Here is a 19,037-nt window from a genome sequence, read left to right as displayed (position 1 = left end):
CGTGAATGTGACACCTCACCACGAACCACTCACAATCAGGCTGTTCCCCCCGCTCCCATAAGTCCCACAGAAAAAGTGGCCATTAACATCCTTACCGTCTAGTTCACTGTTACTAAAGTACCAGTCTACAGTGAATAAAGCTTACACGAATTCTTTCTTCAGAAAAGACTTTGTGAAAAAAAAAAGTTGGGTGAACTAAAGATGTGTGCTAGTGGTGTGGTGAATTTGCATTCTGGTGCGAGCTCTTTATTGGGTCAAATCCTGGAAACAAATATTTTCATACTTTGGACTGCAATGGTCTAGTTGGATACGATTTTAAAACTCTCACAAAGAAGGCATCTCTCATACTCTGCCATGTAGAGAGCAAAGTCTAGTACCAGCAAAACTGAAGGGCAGAGGCAGCTGGGTCAGTCAAGGTGAGCTTTTTATAGCTGGTAAATGTGAATTAAATTTCAAAGAACATAAATCATGATGAGAGGAGAGAGAGAAGTGGAGAAGAATGGCCAAGGAACAAGAGCAAGGGAAAGGAAAAAGAGAAGACTCATAGCTTTAGCCAGCCCTTCAAAAATCAAGAAATATTTTCCTTTTATCCCAGAAGCCAAGCCATTCCCTTGCTAACTTGTGGCTTCCAACAACAGAAAACCAGACAAACCAGAATCCACTAGTAGCCAGTTCTGGCCTCTTTAGTGTTACCGTGTGGTATATCTTTATATAATATAATAGCAGTGTTAAATATATATAACTTTAAACTCGAAAAATATATACGGGAAGCTATTTCGGTGACTTTCTGACCCTTCAACCATTTGCAGTTAAAGATAAATGAGCCAAAAAAAAAATCAAAAAGTGCTCATGTGTGTGTTTTAAATGAATGTTCTTCTTTTGAATTCCTCAGTATTTATATAAAAAGACCTATATAAAAATTATTCCTCATCATAAAAATCAGCCAATTATTACTAACCAATTTTCCAGTACGGCCTCTATAGATAATTGTTTAACTATTAAAGTGTGTAGTTGTGATTTATAACGGCCATATTAACGGCACCATGTGCTTGCTCTGTGTTTCCACAGAAGACATACCTTATCTGCTGTAGCATGAAATGCCATATGACAATTTAGAATGACGCACACTTCTTATTATCTGCTGATAAAAACCTATCAGGGAAAATGACAGCTTAATTATATAGCACATCTCCTGCTGGCAAATGACTGCATTCTAACATTTCTATGGCTTCTCACCAATCCCTCACAGAAGCAGAGAGGTAAGAGTACCACAGTCCTCAGAAGTAACACTTCTTAAGTAAAAGTAAAGAAGTCTAAGGCAAAGTAGATCTTTTATATTAAACACAGATGCACTTTCGGCCACACATGCTGAGATAGTGTCCTGTCCCGACAGTCTTGCCAGAGTTGGCTGTCGTTCCTCTAATGTTTTATTTTTTCTGGCTGATTAGGCCTTTGGTATTTCCCATTCCAAATACCCAGCTTGTTATGAGATGCATCAAGTGATTTATTCTGAACACCGAAGCTCTGAATCAACACAGTGGCCACAAATTTGCTGTAGTAGTCCCAAAGGTCTTGTTTCTAAAGCATTACTTGCTGGGCTCCTTCTTGACGAGTAACCTCAACTGCTCAAGTCTCCATAGCAAAGCAATTGTGCTTATAAAACTGGGAAGAGGCTGGGTGCCTGGGTGGCTCAGTCAGGTAAGCGTCTCTCAGGTCATGGTCCCAGGGTCCTGGGATCGAGTCCCTCATCGGTGCCCTGCTCAGTGGGGAGTCTGCTTCTCCCTCTCCCACTGTCTGCCCTTCTGCCTACTTGTGCTTTCTCGCTCACTCTCTCTCTCTCTCTCTAAAATAAATAAAATCTCTGGAAAAAAAAAAACTGCCAAGAGGCAGACTGTCTCTATTCATAAAATTTACTTGCAATCGGCAGAGTGCTTGGACTCTTGAGTTCTAGGGTGGTCCATGTGGCTGTCGGCCTTTTTTCCCCGGACTGGATGCAGAACTTCTCTATCTTTGACAGCACTGCTGGCTTTTTTCTCTCCACCCAGGGCTGCGTGCAACTTCCTGGGACACAGCTAACAGAGTGCCTGCCCCCAGATTAGGACATTGCATCAGATGTTTTAGTTCTTTATCTCCTCTTTCCCTAGTCTCACTAGATATTCTTATTTAAATAGTAGCTACCAAAACCACCACTATGAATATATTGTCATTCCTTTATTCTTTCTAACCTTTGCTTTCCATTTTTCTCTGCTTTTTATCAATTCTTCCATGCTCCTCAGCTTGTGTGCAAAGAAAAATGGGTAATATAAACCTCACCGAACACGTAGTGTGCCCCGTTCCTTCTATGGGATTACATATTTGTTAACAGTGTTTAAAAATCTGACTATTTCTGTTGGGTGAATTTGACAGAATACCTCCAAATGGCTGTATTTTTGTAGCCTAAAATGTCACATTTCTTTTGAAGGTCCCCCCATCCCCCCTGGTGGAGAGATAGAGTGACAGCTTTTTGCGCCAAAGCCATCCCTACAAAACAGAGGCTGTCCTATTAACTTAAATGACCAAATTACTAATGAGAAGATTTGTGACAAACATGGAATGGGAGCAAATGAAACCAAATGGTCTTGTAGAATATATCATCTGGGATAGAAAACAGCATAGAAAATAATCTGGGTGTCTCCGTTGTTAAGCATCTGCCTTCGGCTCAGGTCAGGATCCCAGGGTCCTGGGATCGAGCCCCGCATTGGGCTCCCTGCTCCGTGGGAAGCCTGTTTCTCCCTCTCCCACTCCCCCTGCTTGTGTTCCCTCTCTCTGTCTCTCTGTCAAAATAAATAAATAAAATCTTAAAAAAAAAAAAAGAAAAGAATCTCCATTCAGTAACAGAACACAGCCCTCTAGGCAACCACCATGAAGTGTGCCACTACCACTTGCTGGGACCACAGATATTCATTTCTATAGACACAGAATTTCTCTCTTTGGACTTGTGTAAACAATAGCAGTGTTGTTCACTATCTCTTCTTTTATCAGACGCCATGCAGACATCTTTACAAACTATTCATCACAAAAACGTTGCAATTTCCAAAACTATGGTTTATGCAACATTGAGACTGACGGCTCCTTGATAAAATCTGGGAGCCTCCCTAATCTTACCAAAAGCACAGAATCGACTGAAAGCCTAGAGAAGCCAACCCTGATCCTGGTTCTGTCTTTAGAAACCTATGTGACCTTAGCAAGGTACTTTGTGTCTCTTAACCTCTTTATCTTTAAAATAAAGAAACTAGACTGGAAGATGTCCAAAGCCCTTCTCAGTGTCCGAGAACATCTCTTAAGGTCACAGGTAGCTTATCAGCATATGGTCAAATCCATCCACGTTATATCAATCATCAGTGCTGTCAGATTTGACACCTGAGGGAATTCCTTGGCTTTAATCATCTTAATTTTCCAGAAGAGAAAAAAAGTGCAGAGAAACTAAATGCATTGTCCAGTTTTACACAAAGAGGTAAAACTGGGGTTTACCAAGTGTCGTCTTGGATTCCCGGTTTAAGTCTTAACCAGTAGTTCATTCAGTCAACAGGAAGCACAAGGCATGTGCTATGTCCCCTCTCCATATTAGTTTCAATTTCAAAACAGGTCTACTTATCCCAAAAATCAAGAGTTATAAAATGCTTGGGGCTTACAGTCTGATATGTATTGATCATAACTAAAGGGCAGTATTAGTGGAATTTGAATTGTTTTAATTTCATACCTTAGATCTAACTATCCTGTCCCAGCAATGGCACTATCAGCAAAATGCTGTGATTATGCCATTTACTCTAATTGTTTCCAAACAGCTACTTTCTGGGTCAGAACAACTAAAGAAAACAGGCCACCCATAACAACTCTGTGTCATCCTAAACCACTGTAGCCCAACTGACACCTCTCTACCTTGGGGGACGGGGAAGAGAGAAATTCCATAATCTCCTTTACCCTGTGGCTAAGCCAACACCCTCTTGCTCTTACAATGGGATCTTCGAGATCTTTGTCCGATGTGGCTTGACGATAATAATGGTAAATATCATCATATATTTACATATGTACTGTTTCTTGGATGAATCACTTGGGAGAAGGGAAAATAATCCCAGGCAGTTCCAAATTAAATGAAGAACCGGTAAGAACTAGCTTTTTCTTTGGAAATCTGCCCTGTAGGTTCCAGAGAAATAAGATAGTTTGTGGAATGTCAACCCACACTCACGAGTTAATGCGAAAACTGTAAAAACTCCCTTGGAAAAAAGGAGGACATTGTATCTCATCTCGGTAGACCAGAGTTGGACAACCTAGGACCAGAAGTAGAGGATGAGAAGAAGAGGAAGGTTCTAGTTGCTGTACCTTGTTTCCTCCCGTATTTTCCCTGAAAAGTAGGGTTAGGAGATACTTTTTTTATTGCACGTGTTAACCTTAACAGGCACTTTCTGATTAGGCCTGGATTGCGGGGCTTTCAGAACCTGGAAAATCGGCAACATGATTGCATAAGCACATACCCTGGATCCAACTAATTGTTCTTCTCATCACTGGTGCAAGACAGAAGGAGTACCTAGAACAAGGGACTGGGAAAGATCCTTGAACAAGGTATTAGACTTGTGAGAGAGTCAGGCAGTTGTTCAACAGTATAGGCTCTTCAACCTGAAGGGGACCCCACACCTACACAGTTGGAGGACATAAGCTAGAGTCAAGGGTTTTGTCTCTTGGCTGATAATGCTAGCCAATGATGACCTCAACTTAAGAAAGAGAAGTTTATAGAGAAGAATATGTAGTGGGGTCTCTATAAGAGAGAGGCAAAACTGAAAAAAAAAAATGTAGACCAGATGGGAAAAGCCAAATGGAACAGATAAAACAAGAATTTAAAAAACTAAAAAATATTTGGCAGAACATAAGAAGGATTTTGGAAATCTGAATCAGGAACAAAAAATATGAAGAAATAACTGGGTATAGTAAATATTACAAAAAAAAAAAAAAAACAACAAACCCACAAGTGATAAAAGTAAAGATTTAAGTAGATAGCCTGAATGTCAGAATGAATATTGCTGGAGAGTGGCAGAATGAACCAGACTGTTAGATCAGGCAGTATCCTGCAAGGCATTAGGAACTAACAATTAGATGGGGAAAAATAAAGGAAGTGTAGATAGAAGATGAGAGTAGGAATTGCAACTCTGTCTACTTGCAGTCTGAAAAAAATAAGGTAATAAATGAAAAGATAATAACCAAGATTTTTCCAAAATTCTAAACATAAGACCTCAAAATAAAGAAGATAAGAGTACCAAAGAAAAGAAATTAAAAACACATCCCACTCACAGCCAGGCATATTTTAGTGGCATCCGGAAAGATTCAAGGCTCTCCAAAGAAGACATACAAATGGCCAACAGACACATGAACAGATATTCAACGTCACTGATCATCAGGGAAGTGCAAATCAAAATCACAGTGAGCTATCACCTCACACCTGTTCAAATGGCTAAAATCAAAAACACAAGAAAGAACAAGTGTTGGCAAGGATGTGGAGAAAAAGGAACCCTCTTGCACTGCTGGTGGGAATGTAAACAGGTGCAGCCATGGTGGAAAACAGTATGGAGGTTCTTCAAAAAATTAAAACTAGAATTACCATAGGATCCAGTAATTCCAATATGAAAATACTAATTTGAAAAGACAGATGCACCTTTAATGTTTACTGCAACAATTATTTACAATAGCCAAATTATGGAAGCAACCCAGTGTCCACTGATAGATGATTGGATAAAGAAGATGTGATAGATATACAAATAGATATATATAGATATACATGTACACAATAGAATATTACTCAGTCATAAAAATGAATGAAATCTTGCCATTTGCAACAACATGGAGGGAGCTAGAGAGTATGATGCTAAGTGAAATATGTCAGTCAGAGAAAGACAAATACTGTATGATCTCACGCATACGTGGAATTTAAGAAACAAAAAAAAATGAACAAAAAAGAAGAGAAACAAAAAAATCAGACTCTTAACTATAGAGAATAAACAGATGGGTCAAATAGGAGAAGGGGATTAAATGTACACTTATCATGATGAGCACTGAGTATTGCATAGAACTGCTGAATCACTGTATTATATACCTGAAACTCATAACCCTGTATGTTAACTATACTGGAATGTTAAAAAGAATTCAAGCCAAAGAGAAACTTCAACCATATTCATCAGAGTGAAAGCAGACAAAGGTCAGATGATGTCAGACATCTTGAAAGGAACAACAGATGCAAGGTAATGGAGCAGAGTCCCCACAATGTTGAAGAAAAATTAACTTTGTACCTAGAATTAAATATCTGGGTAAATCGTTATTTACATGTGAAGGCAAAATTAATATATTCACAGGCACACAAGACGTCAGAAAAATTCACCCTTTATGGCCTGTTTGAAGTAATTTTTGGAGAAAGCAAAAAGATATAGGAAGCAAAGATAAGTAAAGAATGTAACGTTTCTGGTCGTTTAAATAAGCAAAACTTACGAAGCACTTAGAATACTGCTTGGGACATAGTAAGTACTCAGGAAAAATGAGTGGCTATTATCTTTGTTTTCAGTACTCTGTTAAATAGTTGTGTGGATACTGACATCCTCATCATTCTCCAAAACTGAAGGAAATGCTTTTTAAATTTCTTTATTAAGAATGACATTTACTAGGGGCGGCTGGGTGGCTCACTCGGTTAGGCATCTGCCTTCAGCTCAGGTCATGATCCCAGGGTCCTGGGATCCGGCCCCACACTGGGCTCCCTGCTCAATGGGAAATCTGCTTCTCCCTCTGCCCCTCTCCCCTGCTCAGGCTCTCTCTCACTCTCTCACTCGAGTTCTCTCTATCGAATAAATAAAATTATTGAAGAATGACATTTACTAGAGATTATTTACCAGATATCATTCATTCATTCACTCATTTGGAAGATCCTATTTAATCTTATGAAGCTCTTATCCAAATGCTTGATAATAACTTCTCCTGCATTCATCCATTAGCATTATATTGATAGATTTTCTAATATTGGACTATCCATACAATCCTCAAGTAAATCCCATTTGATTATGATAAATGTCTTCCTGGTGGGGGCAGTTGTGCCATGCATTTTATTTTTACGTTAGCTGATATTTTATTTAGTATTAAAAACTGCTACTGAGTTTTTGTTACTCTGTCTTGCTGAGCTTGTTTATTAGTTTTCATAGATTGTTAATTTTTATGGCTTTTACTTATAAATAATAGTTCTACCTCCTCCCTTTTAATCTTTATGCCTCTTCTTAATTTTTCCAATAAAAATAGCACGTGCTAGTTGAAGCATACAGGCTTTGTAGAGAGACTTAGCTGTGGACCCTGGGCACAAGGCCTTGGTGCTTCTGAGTCACCTGAAAAGCAGTGAGAAAAGCACCTCAAGGAGTTTACAAGGATTCCACAAGTTGAAATGCTCTCCACATGGCCAACAATAAATGCTAACTATTGAAATATTTACTAAATAAAGTTAAGAACAAGCGATACGGGAGGGCACATGATGTAATCAGCACTGGGTATTAATATGCAACTGATGAATCACTGAACTCTACCTCTGAAACTAACAATACACTATCTGTTAATTAACTGAATTCAAAAAAAAAAAAAAAGGAACAAGGCATACCTAATCCAATCTTGGAAGTTTAGGAAAATCTGCCCTAGAAACAATATGAAACTGAAACCTCTGGACCAGGTGTGTGAGTCAGAAGAAAGGGTACAGGAAAAAATATTGGATGCAATAATGCATTCCTGAGGAGGGACGTGCATGTCCACATGCTTTGCAATGACAGAAAGCATAGCATGTTTAGAGAATGGACAGCTGTTCAGTATAAGTATACTGGATGACTCAGCTCTCCAGATACCAATATTAATTGCTCCAGTAGAATAACAAGCTGCTGAAAGGAATTATATTTGGTTCAGTTTTTTATCCCTAAGACCACTTGGCAAAGAGCCATGCACTGAATAAGTGCTCAATAAATATTTGCTATTTTTAGGAAGGTTTCTGGTCCGTTGTAAGCCTACTTGATTCAAAACCATAGCCTGGGAGCCAATACTTTATAAACTGCAGAGGCCAAACGTAATGTCTCTTTAATTAAGAAAGGTCAAGGTTTAGAAGAGAGCTACCTCAATATCAAATCTAAATCAGCCATCATAAAACCACAGGTCTGAAGTTTTAGAAGTCCTTCACAAAACAATGAGAAGAGTCCAGGGGTAAAGTCTAATGATATAAAATACAGATTCTTAAAAATCTGACATCTGGGGTTACTGCAAATTTTAAAGTGACATAATAAAGTTGTTATGACTATGTATTTGTTTCCTTGGATTCTCAGGAGAAGGAGCACTAAATAAATTAAATATTAACAGTACTACATTTTTACAAAAATTTTTTTCATTTTTTTGTATTTTGAAATTTTTTTTTCAAAATAATTGGCAAATAGAATTAAGAAAATGAAAAAATTTCTATTAAAAAATTTAGAGAATAGGGTGTATCTTGTTTCTATTTCCTTTCATTTATTGAAGGATTTACTTTGCAATTTATAAAATTATCCCCTCAATAAAAACTGGCACAAAATATTAAACAGCACCCTCTTTTTTTTTAGTTCTAATAAGCTCATGCTGATCTAAAAAGCTCATATGCATCATCCTAAAAATGAATGTAAGGATTCTATCAGTAGTCTGGCCCAAATTAGATCCTCAGGAAATTCTATTTCCCTTCCTGACCCTGACAATATGCTGGTATTGGTTTTCCAATGCTGGGAATGGTTTTCCAACAGCTATATGATCATTGATGATTTATTTCTGGTCAAATCTAGTCAAACTCCTTTTCTCAAAACCTTTTATCACTTGGCCCCTCAGCAATATGTGATAGATTATGGACAACAAAAATAACATTATTAAAGATCTATTATGTGCCAGGCAAGGTGCTAGGCACACAAGGATGCGGTGTTTCCCAAACCCCAGCCCTTCCAACTCTATCATCACAATTCTTGTCATTCTTGGTACCACTTTCGTCATTTACTCAAGAGGAAAGTCAATCTGAAAACAAGTCAATATAATAAAATACTGCCAATACTATTAGAGACGTATCCATCGGGAGGGGACAAAAACAAAGGAGAAATGTAGTCAGTATTTCCACGGGGCTTGAGAGGAGGTAAAGTTGGGGCTTTAGCTGGAGAACTTCACAGAGGAAGTGACTCTTTAAAGACTGGTATATTAAAAAAAAAATGAACTCATAGATACAGAAAATAGATGGGTGGTTGCCAGAGGCAGGGGGTTGAGGAATGGGTGAAATGGGTAAAAGAAGTTGAAAGGTACAAACTTCTAGTTATAAAATAAATAAGCCATGGGATGTAATGTGCAGCATGGTGACTATAGTTAATACTGTATTGCATATTTGAAAGTTTCTAAAAGAGTAAGCCTCTCTTGCATGGGGGCTAGGGTAGGGTAGGAAGGGACACACAATTCAGTCGGTAACTATTACCTTTCCAAAAACTGAAAAAAATCTGAACTCTAAACATATCTGACCCTAAGAGTTTTGGACAGTATTTTAAACCCAGTAGTTATAAACCTAGTAGTATTTCAGATAGTTACGGGTGTATGGAGAAGAGTTTAAACACAGTGCTGATGGGAGTGCAACAGGAAGTACATGAGTTAGGGAAAAACCTCACCACAAATGGGATATTGAACCAAGCCAGTGAGGTAAGGGAGTAGGCTATATCTGAGAGAAGAGCAGTCTAAGTAGGGGAACAGCAAGTTCAAAGACTCTTAGATAAAAACAGAGCAGTATGTGTGATGAGGAGAAAGGCTGTCAGTGTGACTGAAATAGTGGAAGAATAGTTGGTAAGATAGAGATAAAAACCACTTAGGGCCTTACTGACCTTTGCAATGGAATTTGGCTTTTATAGAAGTGAGGTGAAAAGGCTAAGGAGGGTTTTGAATAGAGGAGGAGCATGACCTAATTAATGTTTTAACAGGATCACAGTGTGTGACTGATCATCTCCAAAGATGGCTGACATCATCGGCACCATCCCTCGCTGAACAAGGATGACAAACTACCCAGCAAGAGGTAGAGTCTACGTCCTCTCCCACTGAATCTGAGATGGCCTTCTAACTTGCTATTCCCAATAGAATGAAACAAATGTAAAGTCTGGGAATTCTATACCCAGGCCTTAAAAGGGTTTGCAGCTCCCACTTCCTCTTTTATGGAAGCTGAATACTATATAAGAAGTCTGACAACCCTGAGACCATCGGGCTATGAGAAAGCCCAATCTAGCCATTTGGAAAGGCCAAGTGGAATAGAATGAAAGAACCCACCAGCAGCCTGACCCAATGTCTTGAGCCATCTCAAACAGTCCTTGGACAACTGGAGTCAGCTGAGACCACAGACACTGTGAAAGGGAGACAAGTCATTGCCACCGTGTCCTGTCCAAATTTCTAACCTCCAAACCTTGAACAAATAAAATGGTTCTTGTTTCACACCATGAAATTTTGGAGGAGTTTATCACATAGCAATTAAAAACTGATACTAAAACTGTTAATGAGACCAGGTGGTGGGTAGACACCTGAAGAGCAGCAAAGCTACTCTTTCTAGTAAAAGTTAGAAAGGCAATGATGAACTTCTTACTGGCGGCTGGAGAGAGGGCAACACGTTACATCGTGGCCAAATGCCTGGCAAAACTGCAATAATACAGAAGAAAGAAAATATATCTAATGAACTTGTGGACCTGACTAGGAAGATTTCTGTGTATGATAACTGGCTCCATTTAGCTGCCCAAGATTAATTACAGGAAGAGAAAGATGAACTAAAGTGTTCAAGTGGGATTTAGAGAAAATTGTTCAACCCAGGATTTGCCAGCTTAGAAAAGAAAATTTTTTGTCATTCTTTCCTCTCCAGACAGCAGAAGATTCTCAAAGAAAGAAGCAGTCCTAGGACAAAGTTCAAATCCAAGTTCTATTAGCACAATGTGTTCTCAGGTTAAAGATCAAATCAAGTGCGTGGCTGGAAGATGCCTCATTAAGACCTCAGATGAAGGTAGTGCCTCATAGAACCAGTCAGCAGGACAAAAATGCTTCAAAAAACCTTAAGGGTTTCTCCCACAGCATTCTGAATGGGTTTCTCCTATAGCATTCTGACTTACAGCCGAAGTAAAGAGGGGTGTGTCATGAAAGTCTTATGGGTACATCTTTCTCTAATGGAGTGAACCTCAATAAAATTTATAGGAAGCCTTCACGATTTAAAAGAAATTGTACTTAAAAAAAAAAACACACAAAAAAAAACTCACCACCAGGTAAACGAAAGGAAGGACACAAAAGGTCCCTAGATCCCAAACTCAGGGCAGGAAGTGGCTTACTCAGCTGCTGACAAGAGCTAGTTCTTATGCAAAAGAAAGAAAGACTCAAAGGAGGGTGCCTTTAACTTTCCAGCCAGCCCAAATGAGGTGCCAGATGTAGGAATGAAGAAACCTTCCGGAATGTTTCCTCCCCAGGGGCCTAGTAAGAGCTAAGGAGCTGAATGTAGCCCAGACTGCAGAATCACAAGTAACAAATTACTATTTGTTAAGCCAGTGGTTTCTGGGAGTTTGTTTGTTTGTTTTGAGGGTTCGCTTGTTTGTTTTGTGCGTTTGTTTTTTTGTTTGTTTAATGTAGGCAGGGCAAATAAACAGAAGCTTTCTGGCTGCTGTGTCCCATTGAGAACAGACTGGGGGGAAGGGCAAGTATAGCAGCAGGGAGACCAATCTTGCAGTAATACCTTGAGGCATGATAAGAGCGGCTTGGATCCAGGTGGCAGCAGTGAAGCTGGCGAGAAGTCAGATGTGGGATATACTCTGAAGGGACAGCTAAACGACCTGGTGGCAGATTAAAATGTGGGGGGTGGAAAAAAGAGAAGTAAGGACACCTCTGAGATGGACTAAGTGATTATGCAACTCAAAGAATGGAACTGCCACCAAGTAAGAGGAGGGAGACAGTGGAAGAAGCAGTTTGGGGGTTAAGCCAGGAATCCAGTGAGTCCTAGACATCTCCTCAGGAATACTAACTAAACTGTTGTATATACAAGTCTGGAGTTCAGGGGGAGGTCATGACCCGATATAGAAATCACCACTCTAGGAAGGCATTAACAACCACGAGGCTGGATAAGATCACCAAGGGAGTGAGTTACACAGAGAAAGGACCTAGAGACTGAGCCCGTTGACTCCTCTGTTTAGAGGTTAGGGAAACGCAAGAGACTGAAATGGGTGATGGTGAGGCAGAAGGACAAGCAGGAGAGGGGGGACTGCCTGGAAGCCAAATGAAAAACTCTGAAAAAAAACTCTGCTGAAAGAGTGCACCGGAAGAGAATCAAGCCCTTACCATGGGATCCAACATGGCGGGTCTTGGTACCTTTGACAAGGACAGTTTTAGTGGAGTAGTGGGGATGACAGCCTGCCTGGTTCAAGAGACAGTGAGAAGAGAGAAATTGGAGACAGAAAGTAGAATTGAAAATGGGGACCGAAAAACCAGGTGGTGACTGGAGAGAAACCTGAGGCCAAAGACAGCCATTTGTTGTTTTTGTTGTTGTTTATGGGAGAAATTATAGTGATGGGAAAGACCCATTACAGAGAGACAAAAATTGATGATAGAAAGAATGAATTACTAGAGGCTCTGTCCATGAGCAGAAAACAAGAATGAGACTGCACAGCTGAAGGACTGCAATGGATTTCTGGCTGGGTTCCTTATCTCCAACTTGTTTTTTCTTCAATAAATCCTACCCCAGACTGATTTCCCCCCAATACTGTTTTTATGATAATAGTCCATCATTGTTTTTGCTCTATTGTTTTCTACCTGTTTACATTCCTCTGCTTAGTTGTCAAACTTGAACGTCCTGACTCTCATCAAAGTCAATACAAATCAACCATGTGACCAACCCTGGGCTGGGCTCACACTGTCAATATTCAAAATGTGACTGTAGAGACACACATAATAAGATGAACTTACAGAGACAAAAGTTATCACAGCAACAAATAAATTCATATAAGGGAAAAAATAATTCCACCTGGGCAGTATAAAGGGGCAGCAACAGTTATGGAGGTCGAATGCTTTCAGCAGGGCACAGGAAGGATGACAAGAAGTGAGCAGGAATAGCAAGTGTGTCTAGAGCACAGAGAAGTGTGACTGGAACTAGCATGGAAGAGGAGCCCAGGCTGGGAAGGCTATCCAAGCCCCCAAGCCTGGCTGGAAGCTATTCCCCCCCCCCCCCGCCCTCTACCCCCCCCCCCCCCCCCCGCCCGCGCACACACACACACACACACACACACACACAGTCTCTGTTTTAAGCAAAATGAGCCCTGGCAATCTACAAACCAACCTTAGGAGGGCGGGCGACAGGCTGAACCAGATCAGAGATCTTCAAAGTAAGCAACAGGCACCCCTGGGGAACCCCACAGCTTTCCAAGGGCTATATGGATATAGAGAGTTCTAAAGGAACCAACTTCCAGATCCAATATTTCCATAGGAACCCTTTTCTATAAGTGATATGCCTGAAATGTGCCAACAGCAAGCATTTTCTGGCAAGTTCTCCTTTCCCACTTCCCCTTTCATAATTACCCTTCAACCATTTTACCAAAGGAAGGCACATCTCTCTCCCATTCAGAATCCCACCATATGTCTTGCCTCCCCAGGGTGCCAAATAAAGGGGCAATTTGAAAAACTGATATTAGAGAAACTTCTTTCAGGAAAGCATTGATATCAACACTACCCATACCTACATTTATGATATACATTTCCAGTATAGTTTAGTGTTATGCCTCATAATTACTTATCAAAAGTTAATGAATTACTTTGGTTACCCGTGTACTAATATTTAAAATAACATAAGGGATAATTTTAACAAAATTATTTTAAAAATTAAATTTAAATGTATATACTTTTTGTTGCAGAGGAGTAAGAAGAACACGGAAGTTGGAAAACATTGTAAACTTTCTAACTATAAAATGTTGAATTAAAGAATAATTGAGTATTTTGTAGGTCAGCGCTAACAGTGCCCAAGGGGTATTTCATTTCTTGAATTTCTATTAGCAGGCATATAAGCAAAATGCCCAGTGAGAATGAAATGATACAAGGGATTATTGAATGTATCACAGGGCTTCTTTCCTGTGTCACTGTGATAAGTACAGCTCCCCCACCCCCACAACTTTACAACCAACATATTTTCTTCTTGTAGGATCATTTTCAGTTTCAATTCCTTTATTTAACAAAATACTTTCTGTCACTTTTCTGATCCCCTCTGCAGTCTGTTAGCACTTGGAGAAACTTTAGCATCAGGAGAAGAAGCAACTATGTATTACTAGAACATGATGAGCGAATACACATTCAGACTTTTTTTATCCATTTTTATATGGTCTATATACAAAATATACATTTTGTACACACACACATATATATGCATATACATATATGTATATATGTATATTTTGGTCCTTTCAAAAATGACCTGCAAGACACTACTAGAGTCACAGTGGAATAAAACAGTGAAAAATATATGTATACATATACCCTGCCTCCAGATATAAAATGAATACGAATAGCACTGCTGAATTGAAATGAGACCAAAGAGCTTCTTATTTCCTACATCTGATTCCAGTACTGAGGAACTTGGAAAAAAAAAGATAAAGCAAAATAATAAATAATAAATATATAATAATAATTAATAAAGGGCGCCTGGGTGGCTCAGTTGTTAAGCGTCTGCCTTCTGCTCGGGTCAGGATCCCAGGGTCCTGGGATCGAGCCCCACATCGGGCTCCCTGCTCCACGGGAATACTACTTCTCCCTCTCCCACTCCCCCTGCTTGTGTTCCTTTTCTCGCTGTCTCTCTCTCTGTTGAAAAATAAATAAAATCTTTAAATAATAATAATAATAATAATTAGTAAAATTCACCATTAAATAGCTAATAGTGAATATACTGCAGGACTAGCTAAAACAACAAAGGTTCTTCCAACTTCCCTATGGAATTTTTCCACTCAATCCATCCAAATAGGATAGTAGCAAGCACTTAAGCATTATTCAATCTCAATAGCCTCATGCAGTAATCTGCAATCACTGTGTAAGTAAATCAAAGAGCTAGTATTGAACTAAGGAAAGCAGCTGGCCTCTTGCCAACCCTCATACCATAAAGCCTCTGAAAAAGCTTCTCAAATAGTTGACTACACCACCTCAGTTGTGATATAATGGGAAAGGCTTCTGTTCTGATCTCTCCATGAACCCCAGCTTCCCACTTGGATGGATGAATGGACAGGGAGATGGATAAATTCAGCATATAGATCAATCCACATGCACCTATGCCAAGCCCTATCAGCAAAAACTGATGCAAATTAATGTTTTCATTCAGGAACCATGAAAGAAGTTTCTCCAAGGAATCAAACACATATGGACACTCATGTGAATATTAGTTGATCATAAAGCTAATCTTGAAATATATAATTAATGATTGATGTCAATCATGCAAATACTATATAAGCAGTATTACTTGAAAACCAACATTCTATCATTATAACACTGCGTCCGTCAAAATGAAGTCGTGGTTAGTTGTCACTGCCAAATTGTGGGAAATACTTATATGGAAATATCATTCTTCATAAATACCCGTGATCTTAAATCTGTCTGGGTTCAAATCCTCAGTTCTAGCACTTTACTAGTTCTGTAACTTTGGAAAAGTTATTTATTACCCTATGCTTCAATTTTCTCAGCAGTATAATACAGTCCCTACCACCACATAACTTTATTATGATGATTTTTAAAAATACATACTTGGAACAACGTCCAGTACATAATAAGAACTCAACAAGTATTAGCTATAATTCATATTATTTCCCATAATTCAAGTTGCTGGCAGAAAGACAGAACTCTCTGTATTATCATTAACTAACCTTCTAAAGAACAGCTACCTAGAGAGCAAACTTAACAGTAAACTCTAAGAGATAAATGAAGAAAAGGACAGTTTTCTAAGTTTAAGATGTTTTTAAAACTATTTGGGGTTCAAGACCCACTTAAAAACCTAATTAGAGTTGTCGATATTTTCCTAAGAAAAATCCACTTATCCATAACATTTCAGGGCTTCAATCATAGCCTTCCTGAAATCTATTCAGAGCCAGCAAACCTGAGATGGAGAACCTCCTGGGGTTTAAAATCCTTCAATTACCAAACTCTGTTTCAATAAACTTTAAACCACTGATTTTCTCCTTCCTTCAAAGAAGTTGATAAACATGTATTTCATTAACAACTAGTATGTCTTGCAATAGAGCTGCTGACATTTATATCTGAATCTCATGGGTGAAAACAAAAAGCATCAAATCATTTTCTTTAAGCCCACCAAAATCTGGATTTTCAGGACTACAACTTCAAACCAGGTTCTGGAGTTCCCACTCCAGACTGTCAGAGAAGAGTGAATCCAAAGTATGGGAAGGGGCGCCTGGCTGGTTCGGTCAGTAGAGCATGTGACTCTTGATCTTTGGGAACTGACTTCGAGCCCCACATTGGGTATAGAGCTTACTTAATAAAAAATAATACATACATTAATAGATTAATAAGAAGTTAAAAAACAAAGTATGGGAACACTGCCTACTAGAGCTTCAGGACCAGTGACCAACCTAACTCCTCTGTGTCACTCTGTCACAGAGCAGATGATACTGCAGGAAAGGCCATTCTGAGTACGACTAAAACTTTGAGAGGAGAAAACACAGGGAGAGATGGAAGAATGTGACTTTAAACACAATCATAACAAACCTTTAGAACTTTCTGAGACTTCTTAACTTGATTACATCAAATTTTAAATTCTTCATCACTTTTTAAATCTAAGAAGCCTGTTGCTTTTTTTTCTTCAGTCCCTTCCTTTACATCTCTTTATGTTCTTTTCTTTGTACCACCTTCCTCTGTCTACCTTGCCCACCACACTGCTTTTCAATAAAACAACAGGAGTTTAAAAACTGAATCTATATTGCACCTTGCTGCTTTCAGTAGAACAGTCCCCCTCACAGCCATCCCACTGCAGGATGCCACAACCACCCAGATCTAATCTGTTCATTCAGTCAAGTCAGTAAAACCTCGTTAGGTACACCGAGAAGAGGAGGATGCCTACCAGTTACAAGTAGATGTCATCACCCGTGTCATAACATTAGAAAGTAGCTTTAAAAAACATAATGGAAAAACAGCTAGCGACAACCACTTTACTTCCAGTTTTGAAACTTCTGACTCACCCTATTTAAGAATCTGTTACACGCATCGTTTAAGAATAACCTTGCTTATGGCTACGTTGAAGCTATCAAAATCTTAAATGCACGGCATTACATAAATTAAAATGAATTGTATCCGTTCGCAAAATGCAATCTCAGTTGGAAAAAAACCGGATTTTCATTTAAATCCACCTTGGATAAGGGTTTTATTGCAATTAAAGTCTCCCGCATCTCTTCCAAGTTACTAAGACCGCTTTTCTAAGAGATGAGTGGCTTGTCCAGGGTTGGAACTGAGAATATAGACCCAGGCCTGATTGCTCAGCAGTAACCATTTCTGCAAGTTCCTCTCCCTAGGAAGACGAGGGTCCTTATCCAAGAAGGGGAGGGTAACTCGGTTTTGCAAACAAAGGTAGCCACAGACGCGCAGGGCCCTACACACCCTTGCGCCCACCGACAGGGAGTTTGGGAGGCGGCAGGGAAGAAGCGGGGAGCTGCGGTACCTTTCTTGAACTCTCTGAGCTCGGTTAGGTGCAGAACTCAGCGCTCCGTGCTGCCAGACGGCGTCTTCTCCGAAACCGGCAGCTTGGCGGGGGCAGCCAGACGCACGTCTCTCGCTCTCCGCGGGTCAGCTGCAGAGTCAGCGGAGGGGAGAGCCCGGCGCCGGGCGCTGCCTCCCCCTACTCCACTGCCTGCAACACCGAAAGACGCGAGCGCACGGAGGAGCCGCGCTGGACCCGCAAGCGGACGAGCAAGCTGCGCACCTCTAGAAGCGGAGGATGGCGAGCCAAGGGCATGGGAGGAATAAAGGGTCAGAAGGGGAAAAACCTCTGTGCGTAGTGCAACCGAAAACTAAAGTTGTGGTCAAGTGTTCCCCGTGAGAGGGCAGGGCGGGGCGGGGCGAGCCGGTGGCGGGAAACGGGTGGGTCCGCCCGGAGCTGGGAGAGGCCCGAAGTGTAGACTTTCGGGGAAAATTCCATCCCCTTTTCAACCACCACCACCTCCCCTCCCAGAGCGAAGAAGCCGAACTCTACCTCCATCGAGTCCGGGCTGCAGGGCTGGGGGCGGCAAGCGGCGCAGCCGGACGGGCGCGGCCACCCGGCTCCCTTCCCTGGCGATGGGCTTCGACTGCAACGAGCGAGTCAGCCGGGATTCCCCCTGGGCACCCCGACCCTAGGGGAGTCCCAACCCCCAGCGAAAAGAAAAGTGAAAGAGAAAACAGCAAGGAGCACAGGGCAAGATAAACATCCCCAGCGGAGGCTGGGGGAAGGGAAGGTGGCAGCAGACCCTGAACGACTGCCCCAGGTGTCCAAGTTCCCCGCCCCCTAGGCTGGGACGCTCAGCAGGTTTCTGCCACTGCCAAGTCCGGGGGCGCAGAACCTGGAGGGAGGAGGAGGTCAGGGAGCGCCGGCCCCGCCTCGCAGAAACGTGGGACTGCGGCTTTGGCCTGTGCCTGTACCTTCCCGGACACCTGCAGGGAAAGCGCAAGAAGTCTCCGAGACCACCCCCAGCACCCACCCCGCGTGGCTGAGGGCGGGAGGCCTCCCCGGAAAAGCCTGGAGACCTGGGCGGCTGGTTGCGCTTGCAAGTGGCCCAGAGGCAAGGGAAAAGTGTGTAGTAGGATCGGGCTGGGCTGGCCGGCTACTCCAGACCAGCCCCTCAGCCCGCAGCGCAGGCTGGAAGAAGGAAGGCTCAGGTGAAGTCTTACTGCAGAAGACGGAATAAGACAGCTGGATGATTACTTTGTCCAAGGCAGTTAACATGGAGGGTGAACCGGCAGAAATGAGCCTGCCTGTGGATCACTTTTCC

At 41.0% G+C, this 19,037-nt stretch overlaps 1 protein-coding gene across 7 annotated transcripts in view; it reads right to left on the bottom strand.

Annotated features, from left to right (window-relative positions):
- Positions 1–18,665, bottom strand: part of IL15 (interleukin 15) — a 77,322-nt gene extending 58,657 nt beyond the window's left edge. For 3 of the 7 annotated variants that reach the window (XM_073892289.1, XM_073892290.1, XM_025874240.2), the window contains exon 1: positions 18,263–18,665. The gene's annotated coding sequence lies outside the window, so the exon portion shown is untranslated. Of the gene's footprint in view, positions 1–17,731; positions 18,239–18,262 lie in introns of those variants that run through there. The other 4 variants (XM_073892288.1, XM_025874239.2, XM_025874241.2 and 1 more) reach the window with 4 other exon arrangements.
- Between the last annotated feature and the right edge of the window lie 372 nt (positions 18,666–19,037).

The sequence above is a fragment of the Callorhinus ursinus genome, unplaced genomic scaffold (assembly GCF_003265705.2).
Source record: "Callorhinus ursinus isolate GAN/ISIS: 27379988/994484 unplaced genomic scaffold, GSC_fseal_2.0 scaffold4, whole genome shotgun sequence".
Taxonomy (NCBI): Eukaryota; Metazoa; Chordata; class Mammalia; order Carnivora; family Otariidae; genus Callorhinus; species Callorhinus ursinus.
Note: the sequence above shows the minus strand (reverse complement) of the source record. Positions and strands in the feature narration are given on the sequence as shown.